At 42.2% G+C, this 24440-nt stretch overlaps 1 pseudogene across 1 annotated transcript in view; it reads left to right on the forward strand.

Annotated features, from left to right (window-relative positions):
- LOC309640602 (putative tetratricopeptide repeat protein 41) overlaps positions 1–24440 on the forward strand; it is a 91860-nt pseudogene that overhangs the window by 20019 nt on the left and 47401 nt on the right. The window contains exons 3-6 of the transcript XR_014268583.1: positions 120–334; positions 8019–8179; positions 11365–11806; positions 13402–13602. The product of XR_014268583.1 is annotated as a putative tetratricopeptide repeat protein 41 (transcript). The remainder of the gene's footprint in view (positions 1–119; positions 335–8018; positions 8180–11364; positions 11807–13401; positions 13603–24440) is intronic.

Here is a 24440-nt window from a genome sequence, read left to right on the forward strand (position 1 = left end):
GAATATTTTCCCTTCCTCCCTTCCTCATTCCCTCCCTCCCTCCCTCCCTCTTTCTCTCCCTCTCTCTCTCTCTCTTTTTGTAATTATTCTTGACTACATTTTCTGTCTTTATTTTTCAGAATAAATCCTCTTCCAACTTACAAGTCTGTTTTGCTCTTGTCTGGAGAACATGGTCGTGGGGAGTCCAGTCTGATTGCCAACTGGGTGAACTATTTCAGAAAGAAACACCCAGATGTGTTGCTGATCCCTCATTTTGTGGGCAGCACCTGTGAAAGCAGTGACATCATGTTGGTGATATATTACTTCATCACAGAATTACAGTACAAAAGCTATGGTAATGGAATCAAACTTTGAAATTCATTCAGAAAAATTTTAAATTATTCTGTCTTCTGCCCATGTGGCTGTTTTTCTCTTGTTCCAGTCTAAATCCTGTGTAGTCTTGCCTACATATCTACCCACCTCTTCCACTCACAGAATTAAATTTCTTCCCTCCCTCCCTCCCTTCCTTCCTTCCTTCCTTCCTTCCCCAGATATTAATTGAGTACCTTATGTGCCAGTGGGGATACAACAGTGAACAAAATGGACAGAAGTCCTTACCCTCATGGAGTTTTCCTGTTATTGTAGAGGGGAGGAAGACAAAGAGTTAACTAAATAGAAAATACAGAATGTTTGATGATGGTACGTTCTACGAAGAACAATCAGAGAAAGAAAGCAGGCAGTGTGTGTGTATAAGAACTGTTAGGATTTTATTTATTTATTTATTTATTTTTGGCTGTGTTGGGTCTTCGTTTCTGTGCGAGGGCTTTCTCTAGTTGCCGCAAGCGGGGGCCACTCTTCATCGCGGTGCGCGGGCCTCTCACTATCGCGGCCTCTCTTGTTGCGGAGCACAGGCTCCAGACGCGCAGGCTCAGTAGTTGTGGCTCGCGGGCCTAGTTGCTCCGCGGCATGTGGGATCTTCCCAGACCAGGGCTCGAACCCGTGTCCCCTGCATTGGCAGGCAGACTCTCAACCACTGCGCCACCAGGGAAGCCCTGTTAGGATTTTAAAAGTGTCGTCTGGGAAAGCCTCACTGAGAAAAGGGCATTTGAATAAATACCTGAAGGACTTAAGTAAACTAGATGGATGGTGAGGGCTGTTCACTGCAGTGGGACAACGTTGATGGGGCAGCAGGTTTCGAGGGGAATCAAGAGTTCTGCTTTGGACATGAGATATTGAAGGTACAAGGTATATACGGGGAGAGAGAACAATCATGTGGGATCTACCTCTGTTCTAGGAGCAGCTGGGGAGCCTGACCACTTCTATTAGCTGTGTGATCTTGGGCAAGTTATTTTAACTCTCTCTGGCTCAATTTTCCCATTTGTAAAATGTGGATAATAAGAAAAAGAACGTGTCTTATAGGTAGTTGAGGGGATGAACTGTGATACGGTATGAGAAACAAAAGACACTTAGCACAGTGCTTACTTAGCATATAGAAAGCACCAATAAATATTAGATATTGGGGCTTCCCTGGTGGCGCAGTGGTTGGGAATCAGCCTGCCAGTGCAGGGGACGCAGGTTCGGGCCCTGGTCTGGGAAGATCCCACATGCCGCAGAGCGGCTGGGCCCGTGAGCCGCAACTACTGAGCCTGCGCGTCTGGAGCCTGTGCTCCGCAGCAGTAGAGGCCGCAATAGTGGGAGGCCCATGCACCGTGATGAGGAGTGGCCCCCGCTTGCCGCAACTGGAGAAAGCCCTCGCGCAGAAACGAAGACCCAACACAGCCATAAATAAAATAAATAAATAAAATTTAAAAAAAGGAAAATGCTCCCTATTTCACTTACAAAATTAATTTTTAAAAAATATTAGATATTATTATTATTATTATTATTAGGTGACTGCTGTGTATTTACATGTTTGTATGTGTCTGACTCTGCCTGCTTTGGAGAATTCATCCCTTCTCACCCGGGGCTTGTACCCATGTGCGCCTCTGGGTGCTGAGTGAGCGTGTGAGGCCCCTGGTGAGTTTTGATGGACGTATATCATTTCTGTACGAAGGGACAGATATTTGAGCTTCCTTCTGTGTGTGTGTGTAGGGGCATTGTCTGTGAGTAAGTAAAGTGAACACGTGGGTGTGAGTTCTCAGTGGTTGCATTTCTCAGGGTGTGTCAAGTGGGTAAAATCAAAATCAGTAGCAGCAGGTATGCCTGGTTCTAAAAGAAAGCTACTAACCCCGCTCAGGCACATCCCAAAGGCGTTCAGTCTGGCCAAGCTGATGATATCAGCTCAACTGCACACGCCCAATTATGATTTTATTTCCGAAGTGAATTGTTATTTTAATGAGTGTCTTTTTAGGCGCTGAAAGCTCCTAATCAAAACAGCTGCTATCTTCCAAACAAACAGACCTTTAAGCTGATAAAGCTAAATAAAATCAGGAACAGCCTGTGAGAACTTGACAGTGAGGCAACACCTTCCCTTGTTAACCGGAAAGGCTGTAGTTCTGAACTTCAGTTCTGGCTCCGCTACTTACTAGCTGTGTGATCTTGGGCAGTTTACTTCAGCAATCTGTGCCTCAATTTCTCATCTCTAAAATGGGGATGGGATTAATAGTACCTACATAAAGCTGTGTGAGGATTAACAGATAATACACGTAAAGAACTTAAGCGGGTCCCTGGCACATAGTTGCCATTATTATTGTTGTTATTATTATTATTCCTCAGTGAGCCAGGGAAAGAGGCAGGGAGTGGGGGACTGCTGAGAGAAACAAGAAGCTCCTTTTCATTATCTAGACTAAGGAGAGCAAGGATGGAAAGCAAGAGAGTTTGCAGCTCTTGCTACACGGCAGCCCAGGAGGAAGCCGGGGCAAGCAGGGCTGGCTGGCTGCAGCATCATTTAGCATCACTGCCTCGGCTACGAAGCTGGCTTTCACCTGGGGGAGGTAGACGTAGGCAGGGGAGGAGGAGCGGCTGCTGAGAGCACAGCTGGGCCTGGGAGGTCACGAGCAGATTCAGCTTCTTTGCAGAGAGCATTTTCCCATGCCTGCCTCAGCTGTCCACAGCTGCAACTCCTGCATGGGCTGTGAGCCTGGGCCCCTCCCTAGTGGGGATGCTAAAACGCCCTTGGGTGAAGCTGTCATTTCTGCTCTCCGTCCACACCCTTGCTGGCCAGGATAAAGGGATCTAGCAGAGGAGAACTGCCCGCCCACCCGTAGCCAGCTCTCCCAACCCAAGTGCCCTTGCCTGCCCTGCAGCTGACATCCCCGCTGTGACAGGCTTCACAGAAGATCAAAGTAGAGCCACCGCTTTTCCTACTTACATGTTTCCTCGCCCTGTTACTCCAGACCCTGGTGGCAGCCCTGACTAACAAGGAGTTCCATTTATTAAAGGCTTTCCGAGTGCCAGGTGCTGTGGCTAAGGGCTTCATCAGCATCTCTTTCTTTTTTTTTTTTTCCCAAGAGGTCTTTTTTTTTAAAATTTATTTATTTTTGGCTGCGTTGGGTCTTTGTTGCCGCACGTGGGCTTTCTCTAGTTTTGTTGAGCGGGGGCTACTCTTCGTTGCGGTGCGAGGGCTTCTCATTGCAGTGGCTTCTCTTGTTGCGGAGCGCAGGCTCTAGGCGCGCGGGCTTCAGTAGTTGTAGCACGTGGGCTCAGTAGTTGTGGCTCGTGGGCTTAGCTGCTCCACGGCATGTGGGATCTTCCTGGACCAGGGCTCGAACCCGTGTCCCCTGAATTGGCAGGCAGATTCTTAACCACTGCACCACTAGGGAAGCCCCCAAGAGGTCTTTCTTGATATAATAGTACAGTTATGCTTCTGTGAAATACAGTTACCCTCTCCACTTGTACACAATAGATTAAAAATGCTTGCTACATACAGTGCATAGACAGTTCAATAATTAGAACCAACTCACCTGTGTTTGAAATAAAATAGCTTATTTAGTCATTTAAAGTAAAATAACTATGCATATGAAAATAAAGATATGTAAATGTTAGGATCTACAAGGCTGTAAAAATAAAATCATTATTCTGCATTATACAAAACAGTGCAAGAAAAATTCTAAATAAGCTTTTGGAGCACAAATTATAAATTTTCCATTTTAACTTATCATGCAGACATAGCATTTCAAGCCATGTTACAGTCTATAGCCAGGTTCTTAATTTTTAAGAGGAAAAAATGCTAGTCAGTAAATTTTACTGTATGATTAAGTGTCACATACCATAAAATATTGACATCTCATTTAATGCTCTCAGTAAGCCCTTGACAGCATTATCGTCCCAGATAAAGAGATGGGATGGATGGCTGGGTCACACAGCTACACGTGGGCAGAGCAGGGAGTTCAAACTCCGTTCTTTGTTGTGCTCAAAGCCCCGAATCCTCATTACTGCACTGTCTTGCCCCTTTGAGCCAACAGAGGGACATTTCTCTCTTTTGGATGACTTCCATCGGGGTCCTCTGCCAGCATCGATTATCAGGAGAGTCTGCAGAGAGATCACTGATGTGGAACGGGTGGAAATACTAGCAGGAATCCTTGGCAGCCCTTGCCAAACCCTTGTGCCCTGGGCTCGGCTGACTTCTCCAGCCTTTTGCTCCACGGGGATGGTTTCCTTGGAGGAGACAGTCATGTCCATCCCTCTGAGTCTGCCCACTCAGTTCCCTTCTCTTGGAATGCCCTCCCCTTTCCTCAGGTCAGGGAAATCCTTCTCATCTCTTACAGCCCTATTTAAAGTCACTCTCTCTAGAAGGGGGGCTGATGGGTGCCTCTCTCCCTCACCCCTAACTTTGACCAGGTGGCAAAGATAGCCCCAGTCCCAGTGTATTCTAGTTTACGTGGATGTCTCCCTGCAAATACTGTCAGCTTGCCTTTCTGGGCCCTCGGGTGACTCACACCTGGTCCTGTCATTCTGCGTTTTATTGTCTCCCTCTATAGTCCTGTGCATTCAGGGACCATGTCTATTTTATTGGCCATTGTCATACTCAGTGCCTGGCACAGAGCCTGACGCGTAGAAGGTTCTCAATAAATCCATATTGAATAATGAGAGACAATAGGACAACATTGCCCAAAAGAGAAAAAGTTAGTCAGTCACTAAGCCACTTTGTTACTAAGTATCATGGAATTGCATCAATCACCTTTTTTTTCTTTCCCCATTAATTTAGCTATCCCAACTGGGTGTTTAAACAGTTAAGCTGTTACCATTTAAATTAGGCAACAGGCGGTTGTCATTTAGTAGAGACAGTTTTTGTTCTGCCAGAATAAAGAGAAATGTTTAGGATCATTTTCCAATACTAGTGATGCTGACTTACTTTGTCTTCAACATCATTTTGAGGAGAAATCATTCTAACCACCCAAAATGTGATTTTAAAAACACAAATGTTTTCCTTCGTCTGCAAGGATAGAAATCCACAAGAATCATCCTTGAATACTTTTTTCTTAGAATTTTTTTTTGGCTGATTATTGTTAGTGATATTAAATTTTATGATTGTCAAGCTGTGTATATTTTTTGAGGCTCGTTCACCTCCGTTTTGTTACTTCACCTCTACACCAGTTTTGTGAGACACAATCCACACCTCCTACCTGTGATTGCGCAAGAAGTGTTGACCCACACAGCTTGGAAACTCAAATGGAGTCGTCTTTACATAATTCCTTGTTGTTTGAAGAAAAGCTATTAGAAAAATAAGTGTTTTAAAGGCTTCTGATGATCTGTGTGTCCAAGTCCCTTCACCTCTAGGCCAAGGTGTCCTCATCTGCGACACGAGGGGTTTAGCTGAGACTAGAAGATCTGCAAGAACCCCTTTTGTTCTAAAATTCTGTCATCGAAGGCCTGACATCTCACCATTGCCCATATTTTAAATGTTTTTTTAAACTCAAAGGATGAAGCATCAAGATTAATTTTTCTCTTCCCGTTCTTGAAAAATATTTTTAATTGTGTGACACAAGCTGAAACTCTGCCTTTTTTGATGCCTTCTCCTTTATATCTCACATTCGTATATGACTTCCAAGTCATTGATTTTATGGTCATTTTCTGATATAAAAATATCTTTAAAAATCAATAATCCACTTATAAGTCCTGGGGATGTCATGTACAGCATGGTGACTATAGTTAACGATACTGTATTGCATTTTTGAAAGTTGCTAAAGGGTAAATCTCAAAAGTTCTCATCACCAGAAAAAATGTTTATAACTATGTATGGTGACGGATGGTAGCTAGACTTATTGTGGTGATCATTTCCCAATGAATACAAATATTGAATCATGATGTTGTGCACCAGAAACTAATATAATGATACATGTCAATTATACCTCAATAAAAATATCAGTGCAACTCTCTACTGTAATACAAAGGACAAAGAGAAAGTAATTTATTATAAAATAATATGTATTTCAACATGTAAACACGCAGACATGATTCCAACAGAAGACACGGTGGAGTAGGCTGGTGCCTGCCTCTGTGTGGGAAACGACCCTGAAGGCAATAGCTACGGTCGAGACTGACGTGGGTGTGCTGTATTCAAGGCACAAACATCATGAGCAATATTCTCTCAGGGTGTGATTTTCTGCAATGGTGAACAAATCTTGGTATCATTTCAGACAAAACAACATATAAGCTTCTATCAGTCTCACATGGTAGTTACGTTCTTAGAAAATTCAGTGTGTTTTAAACCCACGCGAAAAGCACTTCGCATTTGTGTGTAAAATAGAGCTGTTTCTAGGTTAGTGATTATAAAGTCCCTCTCCACACACACACCATGTGACTGTCTGACAGAACGTTTGAAAGTCAGACCCCGGGACAGAGCTTCACTGTGTGTGACTGGCTGTGTTGTGGGATGTCTAGAGTCCCTGAACGCCGCTGGTGAGTACCACTGCTCTAAGCCACTTCCTGGTTTCTGAATGTTCGTGGGATTTCCTACCTCCAGGCCTTCATCTCTGCCTTGTCTTGCTTGAGATGCCCTTGCCCTCAACTCTACCTGTGTATTCGCTGAGGCTCATTCCCAATGTCTTCTGCATGAAGATTTTCTTTATTGTGATGGGTCTGCATCAAACTCCAGTAGCCTTCAGACTCATATTCTGCCTTAAACTGTGTGTACAGACCCCATTTCCACTTCCTTTAGCTTTTGACTTCATATTATAGATCATTTTATCTCATCTATCTCCTAGGCATCTAGCACAGAACCTTGTACATAATAGGCAACCAATAAATATTTGTTAAACCTAATTACTCTCAATGACTCTAACAGCATCTTCATACATCTGAGAAACTTCATCCATTCCGGCTTCTTTGTATAGCTTGATTTTCTAGATCCTAACATGCCTAAATTTCTTCGAATAATATTGCTTTTGAAAATTAAAAGCAAGGCGGAAGTTGTATGTAATAAAGTGCTCTTAGAATATTAGGTAGTTGTTTATAATTTTGGGTTGCTGCTACTATGTCACTTAATCACAGTCTGCAAGTTGGTCCTCTCAAATTACTTCCTTTATTCTTTGCTGCTTCATAACTTAATTCTCCCTGGGAATTTCCAGAATCCAAGCTCTGGAGTCCATTACTATGGGCTGAGAAATTTAGGACTGGTTGTGTTAGGTTTAAAAATGGGCCAAGACCCAAGAGACTAGGTGGTGGGTGGGAGGTGTGTGTGTGTGTGCACTGCTGGACCACCCAGGGTGGTGGCCGTGACCCCTAAGCAGGCACCTGATGTTAAGGATCTGCTGAAGCTTCACAGGTCACATAGCCCGACTTCTCTTTCTTCCCATCCAACTCTTTGTGATGATCAACATTTGCATTTTGGAAAGTGATAGTAGTGCTTTGGATCATACAAAATATTTTTTTATATAAAATCCTGAAAATATATAGGAGACATCTGGTGGTAAATATCATTACCTGTTTTGGGATGGATATTTTGAGGCTGCTAATCACACGTATGAGTATATGTGTCAGCTGTCCAGCTGTGAGTAGCACTCATTGTTCCCAACACCTTCTGCCGCCTCATCCCATTAACATGTTTTAGCAATGATGGAAGCATTTTTAGCTGATTTGAGCACATTTCTGTGCTGTAGGTACCCAGCTTGAGACTGATATTCTCAATGAAGATGCAAATATCTTGGTCTTTTCACTTCTTGTAGAAGTGTTCATTGCTTCCATCAGTGTAAAGCCATGTATACTTGTACTAGATGGAATCGAAGAATTCGTTGGCATTTATGGGATTTCAGGAGAGAAGGTAATCTCTTCTTAAAATAATACCTATTTTATTACTATTTAATAAAAAGAAAACCCCTTAATTTAGAATGTACATAGCACCCTTCCATGGCATTGCCTATCTATAGTTACAGCCAGCACTGCTGCTAGTTACTGCTGAATATTTTATGGAACAAGTACTTATATAACACTTACAATGGGCCAGGTACCATTCTAGGAACTTTAGAGATACTAACATTTAATTCTCACAACAACCCTGTGATAGAGAAATTGTGATCATCATCCCTGTTTACACAGAGAGGACTGGACTTGGAGATATTAGATGACTTGTTGAAGGTCCTAAGATGATGGTGGACTTGGAATTCAGGCGTGGGCAGCCTTGTTCTAGAAACCGTGGCCTTTACTCCTGCACAGTTCTGCCCCTCTAGTTTATACTTTGATCAGACATTTATTGGGCCCCTACTATGTTCTTTAGGTTGTATATTTTGATCTGCCTTGTCTACACTGATTTTGCACATACCAAATCCCATTGATGGGTTGCTATCTTTAGTTTTTCTTCTGTTTGAAGTGATATTGGATCAATGGAACCTCTAATGCTTCTTACCATCAGTCATTACTTTGTGAAGCATTTTCTCTAAAACTTCTACATGCATAATTATAAATTATGTAAGTCATGTATGTTTCTCATAGGAAATATGATAAAGAAGAAGAAAATAGAAAATTAAATATACTCACAGCCTCACCACTGTTAAGCCTTCTTTTTCCTGTGGATATCTTCAGGTAAATGAAATTACACACCATATTATGTTGTAATCTGTTTTTTAATTCAATACGTGGCGACCACCATTCATCCAACCAGTAATTATTGACCGTTTAGTATGGGAAAAGCACCGTAAGCAGACAGACATGGTCCCTGCAAAGAAATGGAGCTTTCCTTCTCGCAGGGAATGGCAGATACTAATATTATCATCACACAAGTAAGTATAAAATTACAATTGTGATGAGTGCTGCCAGGGATCAGTATGTAGTAGCGTGAGGGCCTCTAATGAAGGCACTTGACCTTTGGAGACGGCTTCCTGGAAGAGGGGCCACAGGCGGAGCTCTGCAGGAGGAGGAGGGACTGTCCAGGCAGTTCCCCGAGCCATCAGTGCAGCGGTGAGGGCCCTTGGTTTGAATCCCAGCTCTGCCGCTTCCCATCAGGATGAATTAGATGAGACATTTAGGCCCTCTGTGCTTCAGTTTCCTCCTCTGCCTTTCTAGAGGGTTGTTAGGAGGACTGAATGAGTTAATGAGTTAAAATTATACCCGGGATTTAAGTTATAGAGGGATGACTGAGTGATGGCATGGAAAAACAAACCAATGGTGTTGAAAAAAGAATGTATTATTTACATTTCCGGAGAGGAGACATGCCTCGCCTCGCAGGGCCCCGGGGGAAGTATCAGGGTGGTCAGGAGGCAGAAGACAGGAGCTGGGGGAAAGCTGAGGCCAAAGCCTTCTTTTGGGTTTTCATGGGAAAGGCAAGGTAGGGCAGAGAAACAGTCTAGGATTGGCTAGTTTGGATAATCCCAGTGGGCTTTGGGGCATAGGGGCTTTCACTAGTTGTCTGGTATCTGGCCAGGGGATGATTTAGGGCAGGGGAAATATTGGCTTGATGAGTGAGAGTTAGATAAGGTGGGTCGGAGCATAGCTGTGGGTTGGCTGGTCTGCACATAGAAGGCATGTTCCAAACAAGCTGTCCACCACTCCCAGGAATTGGCTGGCCTTGGGAGGAGCAATCTCTCCCTGGATCCGTAAGCACCCCCCCCCCCGCAAGAGATATCAAAATAACGTAAGATACAGAAAATGTAAAAGCGTACCTAATGCAGTTGATACCTGATGACACATTCAACACAGTGCCTGGCTCAGAGTAAGTAGTCAGGATATGATAGTTGCTATTATTAGGCAAAGAGGGGTGGGAAAGCCTGTTAAAGGAATCTGGAAAGATCTTATTTGGTGTTTCTTTTATTCCAAAATAAAACCATTTAACTTATGATAGTATTGCTGCCCAAAGCAACAATTCTTCAGCATAAAAGTGTCTTCTTTTTCAATTGGATAGTTCAATTTGAACTTTCTTGGTTTTACTCTGTTCATCGCTGTAGGTCGTTCTTCAGAACTCTGTGATTTTGTTAAAGTACTTGCTTGTAGGAACTTCTTTTTAGAGTCCGCATTTGCACTATCAAATTCGTAATAGATAGGTGAGTCAGTCAGTATGGTTCTATGGAGTGTGAATTGGTATTGTCTTACCACCATACTGCTTGCTATTCAAGGTACTGTTAATAATTGTAACCCTAACACTTACCCTATATGCCACCTACTCTAAGTTTATTTAAAAAAATTTTTTTAAATTGAAATATAGTTGATTTACAACGTGTTAGTTTCAGGTGTACAGCAAAGTGATTCAGTTATACATATATCTATATGTGTGTGTATATATATGTATTCCTTTTTACATTCTCTTCCATTATAGGTTATTACAAGATATTAAGTATAGTTCCCTGTGCTATACAGTAGGTCCTTGTTGGTTATCTATCTTATATATAGGAATATATATCTGTTAATCCCAAACTCCTAATTTATCCTTCCCCCCATTGCCCCTTTGGTAACCATAAGTTTGTTTTCTGTGTCTGTGAGTCTATTTCTGTTTTGTAAATAAGTTCATTTGTATCATTTTTTTAGATTCCACATATAAGTGATATCATGTGATGTTTGTCTTTCTCTGTCTGACTTACTTCACTTAGTATGATAGGTCCATCCATGTTGCTGCAAATAGCATTATTTCATTCTTTTTTATGGCTGAGTAATATTCCATTGTATATGTGTACCATGTCTTCTTTACCCATTCATCTGTTGATGTGCACTTAGGTTGCGTCCATGTCTTGGCTATTGTAAATAGTGCTGCTGTGAACATTGGGGTGCATGTATCTTTTTGAATTATGGTTTTCCCCAGATATATGCCCAGGAGTGGATTGCTGGATCATATGGCAGCTCTATTTTTAGTTTTTAAAGGAACCTCCATACTGTTCTCCATAGTGGCTGCACTAATTTACATTCCCACCAACAGCGTAGGAGGGTTCCTTTTTCTCCACCACCTACTCTAAGTTTAAAAACCATCAGCAAAGTAGTTTTAAAATCGTGACATTTTCAACTGTCTTTGACTCTTTCCATCAGGCAAAAGACCTTTCCTGGCTGCCAGGCTCGCCATCTCGTCATTGCAGGTTTATCATGAGCACTGTCTCCTCCAGCCTGTCCTACAAGTCGCTGTATGCCTGCCCAGACGCGAGGACGGTGGAGCTCATCAGCACAGAAGATGAAGAAGCGAAACTACATATCTTTAGACAGTACCTCCCCCTTCCCAGCGAAGACCCCTTCTGACAGAGCAGACACAGCTTGAGGAAAAAACCAAACCTGAGTCCTTTAAAACTCACAGTGCTGGCAAATGAACTGAAAGAATGCAGAATCTACCGAAATGAGTTTCAGTGTCTGAAGGAGTACTTGGGGGTGGTCCCCATTCAGGAGCTCTGGGAATTGATTCTGAAACACTGGACTGAAGACTATAGTTGGACTTTGAAACAAAAAAAGGCAAATTCAGACACCGCGGCTTCAGGAGAAGGTAGGTATTAGCCAGTATTAACAACCTGGTATGATTCCACAGGGAGAAAGACTCCACCTGGGGAGGAGGGTCTAGGGAGAGGATTATCAGAGAAAGTACAGCATGCCCAGTTAAATTTGAATTTCATATAAACAACCAATAACCTTTTAGTATAAGTGAATCCCAGATATTGCATGGGAAATACTTATACTAAAAATTGTTTGAATTACAGATAAGTAACAAATAATCTTGAGTATAAGTATATGCCCAATATTCAATGGGATATGCTTATGCCAAAAATTGATTTATTGTTTACCTGAAATTTGGATTTAGCTGGAGGCTCTATATTTTTATTTGCTAAATCTGGCAGCCCTATCTAGGGAGCTGTGTGTATTGATTGTAAGCAGAAATGTATTAAGTACAAATTTCAGTCACATTTCTCAGGGGTCTAAGGAATGAGCCTTTATTATTTCTGTACTTCAATTAATCTCTCTTTTGAGCCTACAGTCCCACTGATGGCAGAAACTAGGTTAATTCAGGTTAATCTCATCAGTTTAGTTTGTTTTCAGTCAATTCAGGATTTTTTTCAGTCAAGTGAGGCTTTGTGACCTTGCTGTGTCCCTGTTGGGTTCTGCTTAGATCTGAGGGCCTTGGTGCTGGGTGTCCTTGGTTGTCATCTGTTCCTGCCATCTTCCACCAAGGTGGTCGTGGCTCCACATGGTCCACAGACACCGACGTGCCCCTGTTTTTGGCATCCTCGGGGATTCCTGTGGTCCCATCTATTCTTGGGTTGTTCCATCTGTGCTGCCATCTGCTGCCGTGTTCCCTCATCCTCACACGCACCCCTCAGCTCCCTTCTGCACTCTTCTTGAGCCTACAGTCTTGTAGGTACTCAACATTCCCAACAGAGAATGTCACCACTCACTGCACCACTTGGAGGCCCAGGCCCTATAGGTCTCCCCCATTGTCCCCACAGCCATTTCTCCTCTCTGGTTCTTCCTGGTGGCACTGGGAAATCTGCAAAGCTGCTGCCTTCAAGGCTTCCGATGGGAAGCAGAGCTCAGGTCCTCCCTATTATCGGGTCTCAGAAGCATCCAGAGGCCAATCTCTCCCTGCTGCAAGCTACCTTGGGTTCAGGGGAGGGCACAGGCCCCTTCTCAGAAACCCACTTAAGCAACTTCATTGCTTTCTCTCTCTCTCTCTCTGTGTCTCTGTCTCTTTTTTAACACCTTTCTGAGTTCAGCAAAATCTCTTTTCCTGTGTGGGAAAAAAAATCTTTAGATCTTCCTGTAATTGTCTGAGTCTGTTGTTTGTGGTTAAAAAAAAAATTATTCCAGGAGTTGGCCAGGAATCTGTCTTTTCATATTCAACAATCAGGCTTTCGAGAGCCCAAGCTTGTTCTCATGAGCCATTGGCTCTATGTTGAGCTTCAGAAGTCTCTTGAAATGTGAGTTTTTCTCTCTTCATTTCTGCTGTAACAACCTTCTTCTAAGTGAATTAGAATGCAGCAGTGATGGGGAGGTAGGGCTGCGGAGAGAGAAGCAGAAGATGCTGGGAATGAAAGACACGTGGTTTGGTGCTGCAGCATATCATCCTGTCCCACTGTTTTGCTCTAGAGTTTGCATTTCTGCAAAGAAAGTTAACTTCAAGTTTACTGTGCCCTCCTCCACCTGCAAGGAGGTGGAAACAAGGTCTCTGTGCCCAGGGAAGAATCCTTCAGGGAGAACCACCCACGGCTGTGCCCTTGGCTATCCCCACGCCTCCGGGATTGTGCAGGAAAGCCCCGTCCTCCCCTCCAGGGACTGCTCCTTTTCCAGGTGACTTTCTTCCTCCCAGTGCTGCCCACTGAGACCCACTCAGGCCCAGGGAGCTCAGCCACAGGTACGGGAAGAGCTTGGTTAAACCTCGCAGGAAGCTTGTGCAGCTGGGTCTGAACAGCTGCCTCTGCTGAAAGATCGCGGGTATTTGGGGCTCATTCCCCAATCCTAGCATAGGAAATCAATTTTGAATGGTAGACCTTGCTGTCATTTCTCTCCATGGTCTTAAGGATCTCTTTAGAGTTGGTTCATCCAGTGGGAAATCCAGCTACAGTGGAAAAAATCTGAGAGTCAGGTGAGTAATGAGTGGCTGGCTCACATGTGTGTGAATGTGTGGCAGGACAGCAATCCTACAGAAAACCCTCTCACACCCATACGTGCAAATCTGATGTTGGAAATCTTAATAAAGACTGTTCAGCAGAAATGCTAAGTGTCATAACTGGCAAGCCTGCCAATTTGTAACTGTAGCTGACACAGATGGAGTTGTGACAATGTAGGTGATAACTGTCGACTTAAAAAAACTGCACAACATGAGAGTTGTGAGTTAGGTTTTATTTGGGGCAAAATGAGGACTATAGCCCAGGAGACAGCATTTCAGATAGCTCTGAGAAACTGCTCTGAAGAGGTAGGGGGGAAGGTCAGTATATATGTGATTTTGGTGAGGGGGGAGTACATGTAATCAAGCACATATTTTTTTCAGAAGATTTCTTCTAGTCTCATGAAGGTTACTGCTAGTCATGAGGACCAGACATCACCGTGAAGGATTTTAGTGCTTTTCTAGATATGAGGAGATACAAGAATTGGGCTCATAAAATTGGCTCCTGAAAATATCTGACTATCTGAAGACCTGTTCTGCCAATTTTTCCTAGAGCACTGAGTGCCTCATTTCTGCTCTCCACCCTGAACTCCTTTCAGGGGGTGTTGGAAGTCAGCAGCTGAAGCAGTTTATGATTTAATTCTTGTAGAGGTAGATGGCAAGTGCCAGTGGCAAGTGCCAATTTGTAGTAGACAGGGCCCCATCATGGTCATAAATTCGACCATGCTTTGAGAGGCATTTCATGACCATTTCGTCCCACTGTGCTAGGAAGGTTCATTCCTAGGTCTGGCAAAGATTTCTCTAATAGGCCACTAAATGTGCTATGACTGGACTAGGTCTTTTAACAGTAAATAAGGACTCTGGACCACCTGTCTTACTAATCTGTTATGGTGCAGGAAAATTCCCTCTTGTTGTATCTTCCGATTTCTAGAGTTACACTATTACAATCATTGATCTCATATAAAACTATATATATTGGAGGCTCAGTCACACATTTGGTAATGTAAGAAACAACAATCTTGTAAAACAGGCAAAATACAAATAATATAGCTAGCAGTATTATTAAAGTCATAAGTAAGAATTAAGCCAAGAACTTCCATTAGGTGCAGCCCAGTATATCCTCAGGTCACCTGACTTAGTCTATTCTGTACCAATCCTTATCTTTCAGGGAAATGATATATTGGCACTGTCCATAAGGCTCCCAGCCCAATTTCCTAGTGTTAACTAGCCTGGTTATCCTTAGTATAATTTAATTGTTCCCAAGATAAAGGGGGGGCCTTAGAACTTAAATGACCATAGCCGGGTGTTAACCACATAAATCCATCCCATAATTGTGGGTGGTTTTATTCGTTGGCTGAAATTTTGCTTGTTGCTCTGCTTGAGTTTGAGTAACTTTAGGGGAAAATTCATTTTTATGGCCAGGGTCAGAACAGGTATTATTAATTGGGTAAGTGAGGGGATCCCATCTAGCAATATCAAGAGTAGCCTGAACAGGACTGAACTTTCTTTCTTCTAAAATAAATGTCCTGGGACTTCTCTGGTGGTCCAGTGGTTAAGAATCCGCCTGCCAGTGCAGGGGACACAGGTTCAATCCCTGGTCCGGGAAGATCCCATATGCCGTGGAGCAACTAAGCCTGTGAGCCACAACTACTGAGCCCACACGCCTAGAGCCCATGCTCTGCAACAAGAGAAGCCACCACAATGAGAAGCACGCGCACTGCAACGAAGAGTAGCCCCCGCTCACCACAGCTAGAGAAAACCCGCGTGCAGCAACGAAGACCCAACACAGCCAAAAATAAATAAATAAAATAAAATAAAGTAAAATAAATGTCCTGGGACTTCCCTGGTGGTCCAGTGGTAAAGAATCCGCCTTCCAATGCAGAGGGGCAGGGATTCGATCCCTGGTCGGGGAACTAAGATCCCACCTACCGCAGGGCAACTAAGCCTGCGTGCCTCAACTAGAGAGCCCACACGCCACAACTACAGAGCCTACAAGCCCTGGAGCCCGTGCACCACAACTAGAGAGAGAAAAAACGCACACACCACAACTAGAGAGAAGCCTGCGCGCTGCAACAAAGATCCCACGTGCCGCAACTAAGACCCAATGCAGCCAAAATAAGTAAATAAATAAAATAAAATAAAAAGTCCTAAGGGCCATCCAATTAGAGCCTTGGAGTGGAGAAGTCCACCAAAGTAATCCAGAAGTACTAGACACAGGTAATTGGCCACAAACCCAACAATTGGATTGATTTTTAAAACTAGCATAGGATTGTGTTCATGATAGAAAAACGTGATTTATATGCAAAGGTCCAAGAAGTCAAGAAAACATTATAAATGATCATACGAATCAGGTCCAGCATCTTGGGTCAGCTGTCTACTTCTGATGTCTTCTTCTCGTCCTGGTGTGAGTGTAGTTTCCTCTGTTGAGCATCGTTTTAAGGTGAGTTTGAGGTCAGCAGTCCTCTCTATAGACCAGTCTGGTGCCGGGACCCTTTGTAATTGGAAATTAATCTAAGAGTCAATTCCCTTCAGTTTTGCTGTGTATGAGCTAGTTAAGAGTACCTGATAAGGGTCCTTCTATCCAGGTTGGAGATAGTATTTTAAATTGTGTCTTTTCCAGTATGCATAATCCCCTGGTTGCAGGTCGTGGGGCATCTGATCTTCATCCAAAGATAGATTACTGAGATAAGCTTCAGAAACAAACTTAGAGTGTCCTTTTAATAATTCAGTTAAACTTTACATTAATATAATGTAACAGCAAGGAACTATCCAGGAAGTGAGTCTTAGTAAATACAGACCTCCATTAACAAGACTGGGATTTAACATTCACCAAAGCATCTTTCTCCTTCTAAAATTACCCTCATTTCTACCAAATACAACCAAATTAAAACTAATTTGTTTGCAAGATAAGGCTAGTCTCAAAAACTTGGCTTGATAATTTATATAACTATAATTGGTCATATATGCTTTTTGCTTTGCTGAAACTTTTGTAAGGAGTCTCAGACTGAACTTTTAAAAGACCTCTCAGGGCTAGAAAAGTCACGCCAAGGACTTATCACGGATTTTGCCTGACAGATCTTGGTGAATTACTCCCTTTTTAAGGTCCCTGAAATACCTGAGTTTTCTGTACCTGTTAGTGAGTCGCCTTCCTAATTTATCTGATAAAGCTCCTGGGAACCTAAGGGTTTACAATCTCTGGAGGGAGCAGATAGAGAAAAAAGATAAATGTTTCAGTTCTGCTTACAAAGGTATAATTTACCAAACTACTGGAAGTCATAATTAGTTTGAGGGAAAGGTTTTCTTATACTTGGAAAACACAGATTTAAACCAGTAATTTTTCAGATAGAAACCAGATAAATTATAACCATATTCACCAGTTCACTGAGTCTTATGTAACTAACTCTTTTTGTTAACAGTTTATGAAGCCATCAGGTTTCTCATTAGGATTCTTTAATTTCTTACCCAGTTCAGCATTATGGTCTGAAAGTCAGAAACTTGTATTTATCCAAAAGTCCTTTTTATAAATCTTCTTGAAGAGGAAGCATTTTTGCAAAGGCATCAGAATAAAACCATAACTGTCTATAATGACAAAAGACTTAAGAAAGCATGTTTAAAATCTGACTACAATGCGATTGACAAAGAAACTTGGTTACTGCTGTCACATACAACACTTTAAGATAATAAGTAGAATTATGACTGATAACATTTTACCAGGGCTTATCAGAATTTTAGGAACTCCATATAATTTCTAGGATATCTATATTAGTAACATTTACCATAGAATATAACCTAAGAAGATTTATTACTCATTTGACAATACTTCCCATGTAATTTAACATACCAAATGAACCTAATTAGTTTAATATCTCTCTTTGGGATGTTTCAGGGGCCCTTTGAAGCATCCCAAATTTAGCTAGAGGTCAAGAGGACTTCATTAGAATGTGGTTTAGGAAGTTTTTTTTAAAAAAAAATATCAAAAGGGTTTAGAACACTCAGGTAGGATCATAGGTCACTGTGAAACAACAGTTATTCACTTAGCCAAAGGAACAAGAAAAGATTTCAAAGACAAATACACAACAGATCACTTAAAAGGTAAAGAACTTAAAATCTGTTATCAAAGGCAGTTCAACATCTTAAGAAAACTTGTCCTCTTAACAGAGAGAAAAGCCAAATCCAAGTTTTGCACCAGCTTACTTTTACAGTTCATTTACTCAACTAAATTTATTTTAACCTTAGTCAATCCTGACCATGCACAAAGCTCTTTTCTCAGGGTCCACTTTCCACAAACCTTTCCTCACTTTCTGTATCCATCACTTTATTTTCCCATTCAGGAACAGCCACCTGTAAGTCAGACCTACTTACTTTTCCCTTAATAAAATGTAATTCCATTCTTCATACGTTCTTTACTGAAAACACACATCCTACTTTCCTACTGTGTACTGAAATGTTTCCTTTATTATTTCTATTAGCTTTAATCACATGTTTAAATTAGAATCCTCAGCTCTTAAAACCTTGATTTCTTGTGAAAACTAAGAAGTAAGCAATTATGAACTGTCCTTTACATCAGCATCCTGCAGATTGGTGAACATAAATAACAGTGATATTTTGTAAAAACCTTTGCTTTCTTTAGAGAACATGGCACCAAATATATGCATTAATAGTCCTAAATACCTTTTGTTTCTCTGTAAAAGGAAGCCAGTGTTCAGTAATTAATGTTTCAATATCTTATTTGATTTGGGAATGACCTAGCTATTCAATAAGCTTCCATCACTTAACTTAATTTAGCACAACTCTAGGATTTCAAGTTACCAGAATCTGGAGAGACTATTTTAGATAGACGTTCCTAAAGCATAATTATTCTTGATAGAGTTTATCTAAAAGCTCTTATCTCATTTACATTTTCTTTCCTTAAAAGTTTCTTCACATCAAGTTACTTTCCTTGCTGACAAATTTGTAACAGATATAACAAGATTTTATTTAGCTTATGTTAAACCTAGGTATAATAAAAGTATTATACTTAATGTTGATGACTCTAAAGACATGTCTATATTAATTAGATCAACAAACATTAATACCAGGTATTAATTTAATACTATTTCCCAGTTCACATGAACCTGAAATTCATTTAGCTTAATTTCTTTTGTATTTAGAATTGTTTGATTTGTAAGTGCTTACTTTTCTTTAAGCCAATTAAATAGAGCTCATTTACAAATTAACCTCAGTAATATTATCCAAAGACAAAGACACATACTGAGACATACGTATATCCAGACAGACACAATGAGAGATCTCATAGCTTGATTTTCTAAACTTAGTCATGAATCAGATACCACAATATAAAACTCACTAGTTGTAAGTAACAGTTGGAATAAGGAATTTTTTTCGGTTCCTATTTTTTTTTTCTTTCTCAGTCTCAGGAATTAGAGATGATCTAGATAAGATAAGTGGTCCTGAGAGCTCTGGTCTCAAGGCACAGGGAGAGAAAATCAGGTTCTCCTAGTAGGACTTGTTCCCTCAGGGTCAGAATTCTGAGGATATATACATATGTATTCCTCAAGCTAGCTTCCTCTACTGGTTGGAAACTAAACAGGTGTCGTTAACCTTCGACTGGCATTGTGTACTTAATTGGCACAGTTGAAGGTTCATAATTTTCATAGATAACCCCTTTTCTTTCTTTCTTTTTTTATGGTCTTGAAAAGTTGATCAGCCAGTATAACAAGGTTGTTTGTATGTAATGCAGACCAACCTAGATTGTGTCTTTCCACTAGAGTAGCCAAATCTTCATCTAAGCCTTCTAAAAAGGCAGAGTTAAGCAAAGGATCATTTTGGTGGTTAGAGAATGATTTAGGTGTCAAGCCAGAATATTGCTTAAAAGTTTTTTTTTTCTTTCAAACCTTTCATAATAGTCCAGAATTTATTCATCCGATCTCTGCTTGCACTATTGAATCTCTGTCCAATCTATGGTTTTTGGAAGAAGCTCTGGGATGAGTTCGAGTAACTTCTGAGCTAATTCCTTGCATTCAGTGCGAGCCTCTGGACATGTGATTCAAAATCCATTAAGGGGCATTTCCATCCTGCCTTCTCTATCCATTCCCTTGCTTTGCTTTCAGAAACTAATAGCTGTATTAATTGATGCAGGTCTGAAAACCCGGGCTCATAGGTCCTGATAGTTAATTCAAATTCCTTAGCAAATCCCAATGGATCCTGACTTGGATCGGGAAATTCCTTAGCCAAGGCTCTTAACTTCTGCTTGGGTCCAGGGTTTGTACGTACGTAAACACCAAGAACAGTTCACCTCTCCCTGTAATAGGTTTCTCCTTAAAGGGAGCTATAACCACTTCTGATTTGTTTTTTTTTTTTCTTTTACTGGGGAAGAGGGAGCAGCAGGAGGCAGAAGAGTTGAAAGAGAAAAAGACATAGCATCTGGGCCAGGCGATTCTGATAGAGGAGGACACGTGCGAGGAGCAGAGCGAGAGAAAGAGTCAGAGACAGAGTGCTAGCAGACTTCTATAGTTTAGAAGCTTCTAGATACCAATCAAAGTAAGCATTCCATTCAGTCTGTTTGATCTTGCGGCCGGCTTTTTCTAATGGTGCGCACAAAAATAGCAATTTTGGAATATCAGAAGAACCCCAATTTGGCCATTATATTTAATTAATTAATTAATTAATTAAATAAATTTATTTATTTAATTTATTTTATTTTTGTCTGCGTTGGGTCTTCGATTGTGCACAGGCTTTCTCTAGTTGCGGTGAGCTGGCTTCTCATTGTGGTGGCTTCTCTTGTTGCAGAGCGCGGGCTCTAGGTGCACGGGCTTCAGTAGTTGTGGCTCGCGGGCTCTAGAGCGCAGGCTCAGTAGTTGTGTCACACGGGCTTAGTTGCTCCACGGCATGTGGGATCTTCCCGGACCAGGGATTGAACCCGTGTCCCCTGCATTGGCAGGCGGATTCTTAACCACTGCACCACCAGGGAAGCCCTATTTGGCCATTTTAGATTGAGATCTCCTTTAGTATAATTTCCCCAATTAAGTAGGTACTTGCAAGTATAAACCTGGCTGAGATGTTAGAGCCTGGCTTTCTGACGCTCCTTGTTTCTGTGTTTGAGAAGCTCTATTTCCCATTTTAGAGTTGAATTTGTCAGGGATAAAATTTACTAATGAAGGTGTGTGGTGGCCAGTGTGCTGCTCGTGAGCTTAACTCCTCTAGGCACCACCCTAGAGTCGTTTCAGCCCTCTTTCGTGTCTCGGTTTCTCCCTTCTATAGCCTAAGACCACCGTGGGTGCTCAGATCGCTGAATGGCCAATTCTTTTTTTTCTTTAACATCTTTATTGGAGTATAGTTGCTTTACAATGGTGTGTTAGTTTCTGCTTTATAACAAAGTGAATCAGCTATACATATACATATATCCCCATATCTCCTCCCTCTTGCGTCTCCCTCCCACCCTCCCTATCCCACCCCTCTAGGTGGTCACAAAACACCGAGCTAATCTCCCTGTGCTATGCGGCTGCTTCCCACTAGCTATCTATTTCACATTTGGTAGTGTATATATGTCATGCCACTCTCTCACTTTGTCCCAGCTTACCCTTCCCCCTCCCCGTGTCCTCAAGTCCATTCTCTACGTCTGCGTCTTTATTCCTGCCCTGCCCCTAGGTTCTTCAGAGCCAGTTTTTTTTTTTTTAGATTCCACATAATATGTGTTAGTATACGGTATTTGCTTTTCTCTTTCTGACTTACTTCACTCTGTATGACAGCCTCTATGTCCATCCACCTCACTACAAATAACTCAATTTCGTTTCTTTTTATGGCTGAGTAACATTCCATTGTATGTATGTGCCCCATCTTCTTTATCCATTCATCTGTCGATGGACACTTAGGTTGCTTCCATTTCCTGGCTATTGTAAGTAGAGCTGCAGTGAACCTTGTGGTACATGACACTTTTTGAATTATGGTTTTCTCAGGGTATATGCCCAGTAGTCGGATTGCTGGGTCATATGGTAGTTCTATTTTTAGTTTTTTAAGGAACCTCCATACTGTTCTCCATAGTGGCGGTATCAGTTTACATTCCCACCAACAGTACAAGAGGGTTCCCTTTTCTCCACACCCTGTCCAGCATTTATTGTTGGTAGATTTTTTGATGATGGCCTGAATGGCCAATTCTTATCCTGCAACCCCCCCCACGAGCAAGTGTTTTAATTAATGAGTGGCCTTCCCTATGGGACCACTGCACGGTATGAGGACTCTGCGTCCATCACTCCCGTAAATTTCTCAGTCGCCTGAGAAAGCAGTAACCGGCCGGGAGGAACCTTGTCCCTTTTCTTCAGAGCAAAGCTCTCATGTAATATCTTCACTTTTATCCTGACAAATTCTATTAAGGCAGCCAATTTGAGGAAAAGCATCAAATCAGCCTCTTACCTAACCACTCAGCACAGACCACTCAGTCTCCTACAACTGGCAAACCCTGGCATCTTTCAACCAGTGCCCCCCCCCCACCCAGTATCTTTCACCTGGGTGGGTATTCCCTGGAATCTTTCAACTAGCCCCCCGCCCTCCCTGCCAGTATCTTTCAACTGGGAGGGGCAGGTACCTGCTATACACTGCCAACTACAACTCCGGATCATCAACCAATACGGGAGATCCGAGAACCAGGAGAGACTCACCCAAATTCGTCTGGACTCTCCGAGGAGGCGGATGGGTGCAAGGGGCCTCTGCTGGTACCAAGGCTCTGGTCCCTTGCAGAGTTCAGGCAAAGGAGAGAAGTCCACTCTGGGTCCTTTTGTGGTCGCTATAAAACTGTCGACTTAAAAAAACTGCACAACATGAGAGTTGCAAGTTAGGTTTTATTTGGGGCAAAATGAGGACTATGGCCCAGGAGACAGCATTTCAGATAGCTCTGAGAAACTGCTCTGAAGAGGTAGGGGGGAAGGTCAGTATATATGTGATTTTGGTGAAGGGGGAGTACATGCAATCAAGCACACATTTTTTTCAGAAGGTTTCTGCTAGTCTCGTGAAGGTTACTGCTAGTCACGAGGAGCAGACGTCACCAAGAAGGATTTTAGTGCTTTTCTAGATACAAGGAGATGCAAGAATTGGGCTCATAAAATCTCCTGAAAATATCTGACTGTCTGAAGACCTGTTCCGCCAGTTTTTTCCAGAGCACAGAGGACCTCATTCCTGATCTGCACCCTGAACTCCTTTCAGGGGGTGTTGAAAATCAGCAGCTGCAGTGGCACGTGATTGAATCCTTGTAGAGGTAGATGGCAAGTGCTGATGGCAAGCGCTAATGGCAAGTGCCAGTTTGTTGTTGACAATATATAGATACACAGATTTATAGAAAGAGATTTATTATGAGGGTTTGGCTCATGCAGTTATGGAGGCTGAGGAGTCCTATGATCTGCTGCCTGCAAGCTGGAGGCCCAGCAAAGCCCACGGTGTATACAGCTATAGTCCAAGTCCAAAGGCCTGAGAACCAGGGGAGCCAGTGGTATAAGTCCCAGTCCGAGAATGAAGGTTTGAGAACCAGGAGTGCTGATGTCTGAAGGCAGAAGAAGATAAATGTTCTTCCAGCTCAAGCAGAGAGTAAATTCGCCTGTCCTCTGCTTTTTTTTCTGTTCAGGCCCTCATCCCACTTGCTTTGGTGAGGGCTGGCAATCTGTTTTATTCAGTCTACCAATTTAAATGCTTATCTCTTCCAGAAACACCGTCACAGACACACCCAGAGGTAAAGTTTTGCCAGCTCTCTGGGCCCCCCTTAGTGCAGTCAGTGAACATGTAAAATTAACCAGCACAGGGGTTTCCATATCCTCCTCAAGAGGTTATGTTGTAAAAAGATAACATTAAATGCAGTGATTGATACGAAAATGTTTTTGTATACTTTAAGCATTGTGTTTAACACTCCAAATCTTGGAGTCAGGGTAATATTTGTCCCAGTTCTCTTTTTCTCTCATTCCCCACCCACTTTACCAATTTACTACCCACAAAATGCCTTTGCCACACCCATTGGGGGAGGGGAGTTGTCTTTTAAGCACCACACATGCCATCTGGGCAAATCTGCACATTTTAGACCAGCTAGCATGGCGCCTCTCCAGGTGGGTAGATGGCCTAAAATTCATTTCAGCAGAAATGCAGAATGGTAATTTGAACAACGGGCTCCCTTTTTGTTACATTTCTTCTGAAGAGCTGGGCTCGGCGTGTCATCCAGCTGTGCATCCCGTTTGTCTTGCAAGAACAAGTGTCAAGCAGGAACTTAAAAATACTTCTATTTCAGTTTTCAAGAATGTATGTCACCAAGACTGAATTAAACAAAACCCTTTTGTTTTAGAGAAGCTTGGTTCTGGGTATTATGATCTACTGGAACCATTTCTCTTTGGGAACGCAGTATAGTAATCTTGGCTCCAAAATCCAATTTGCTTTCAATTTTTGCTTGGCTACCCCTTGCCCTATATGAGATGCAGGCAGCAGATTACTTCTCCAAAATGCATGCCCTCAAATATTTCAAAGTGCTTATTTAAGCAGTAACCATGATGTA

This window comes from Balaenoptera physalus (genome assembly GCF_965194825.1).
Source record: "Balaenoptera physalus genome assembly, chromosome: 13".
Taxonomy (NCBI): Eukaryota; Metazoa; Chordata; class Mammalia; order Artiodactyla; family Balaenopteridae; genus Balaenoptera; species Balaenoptera physalus.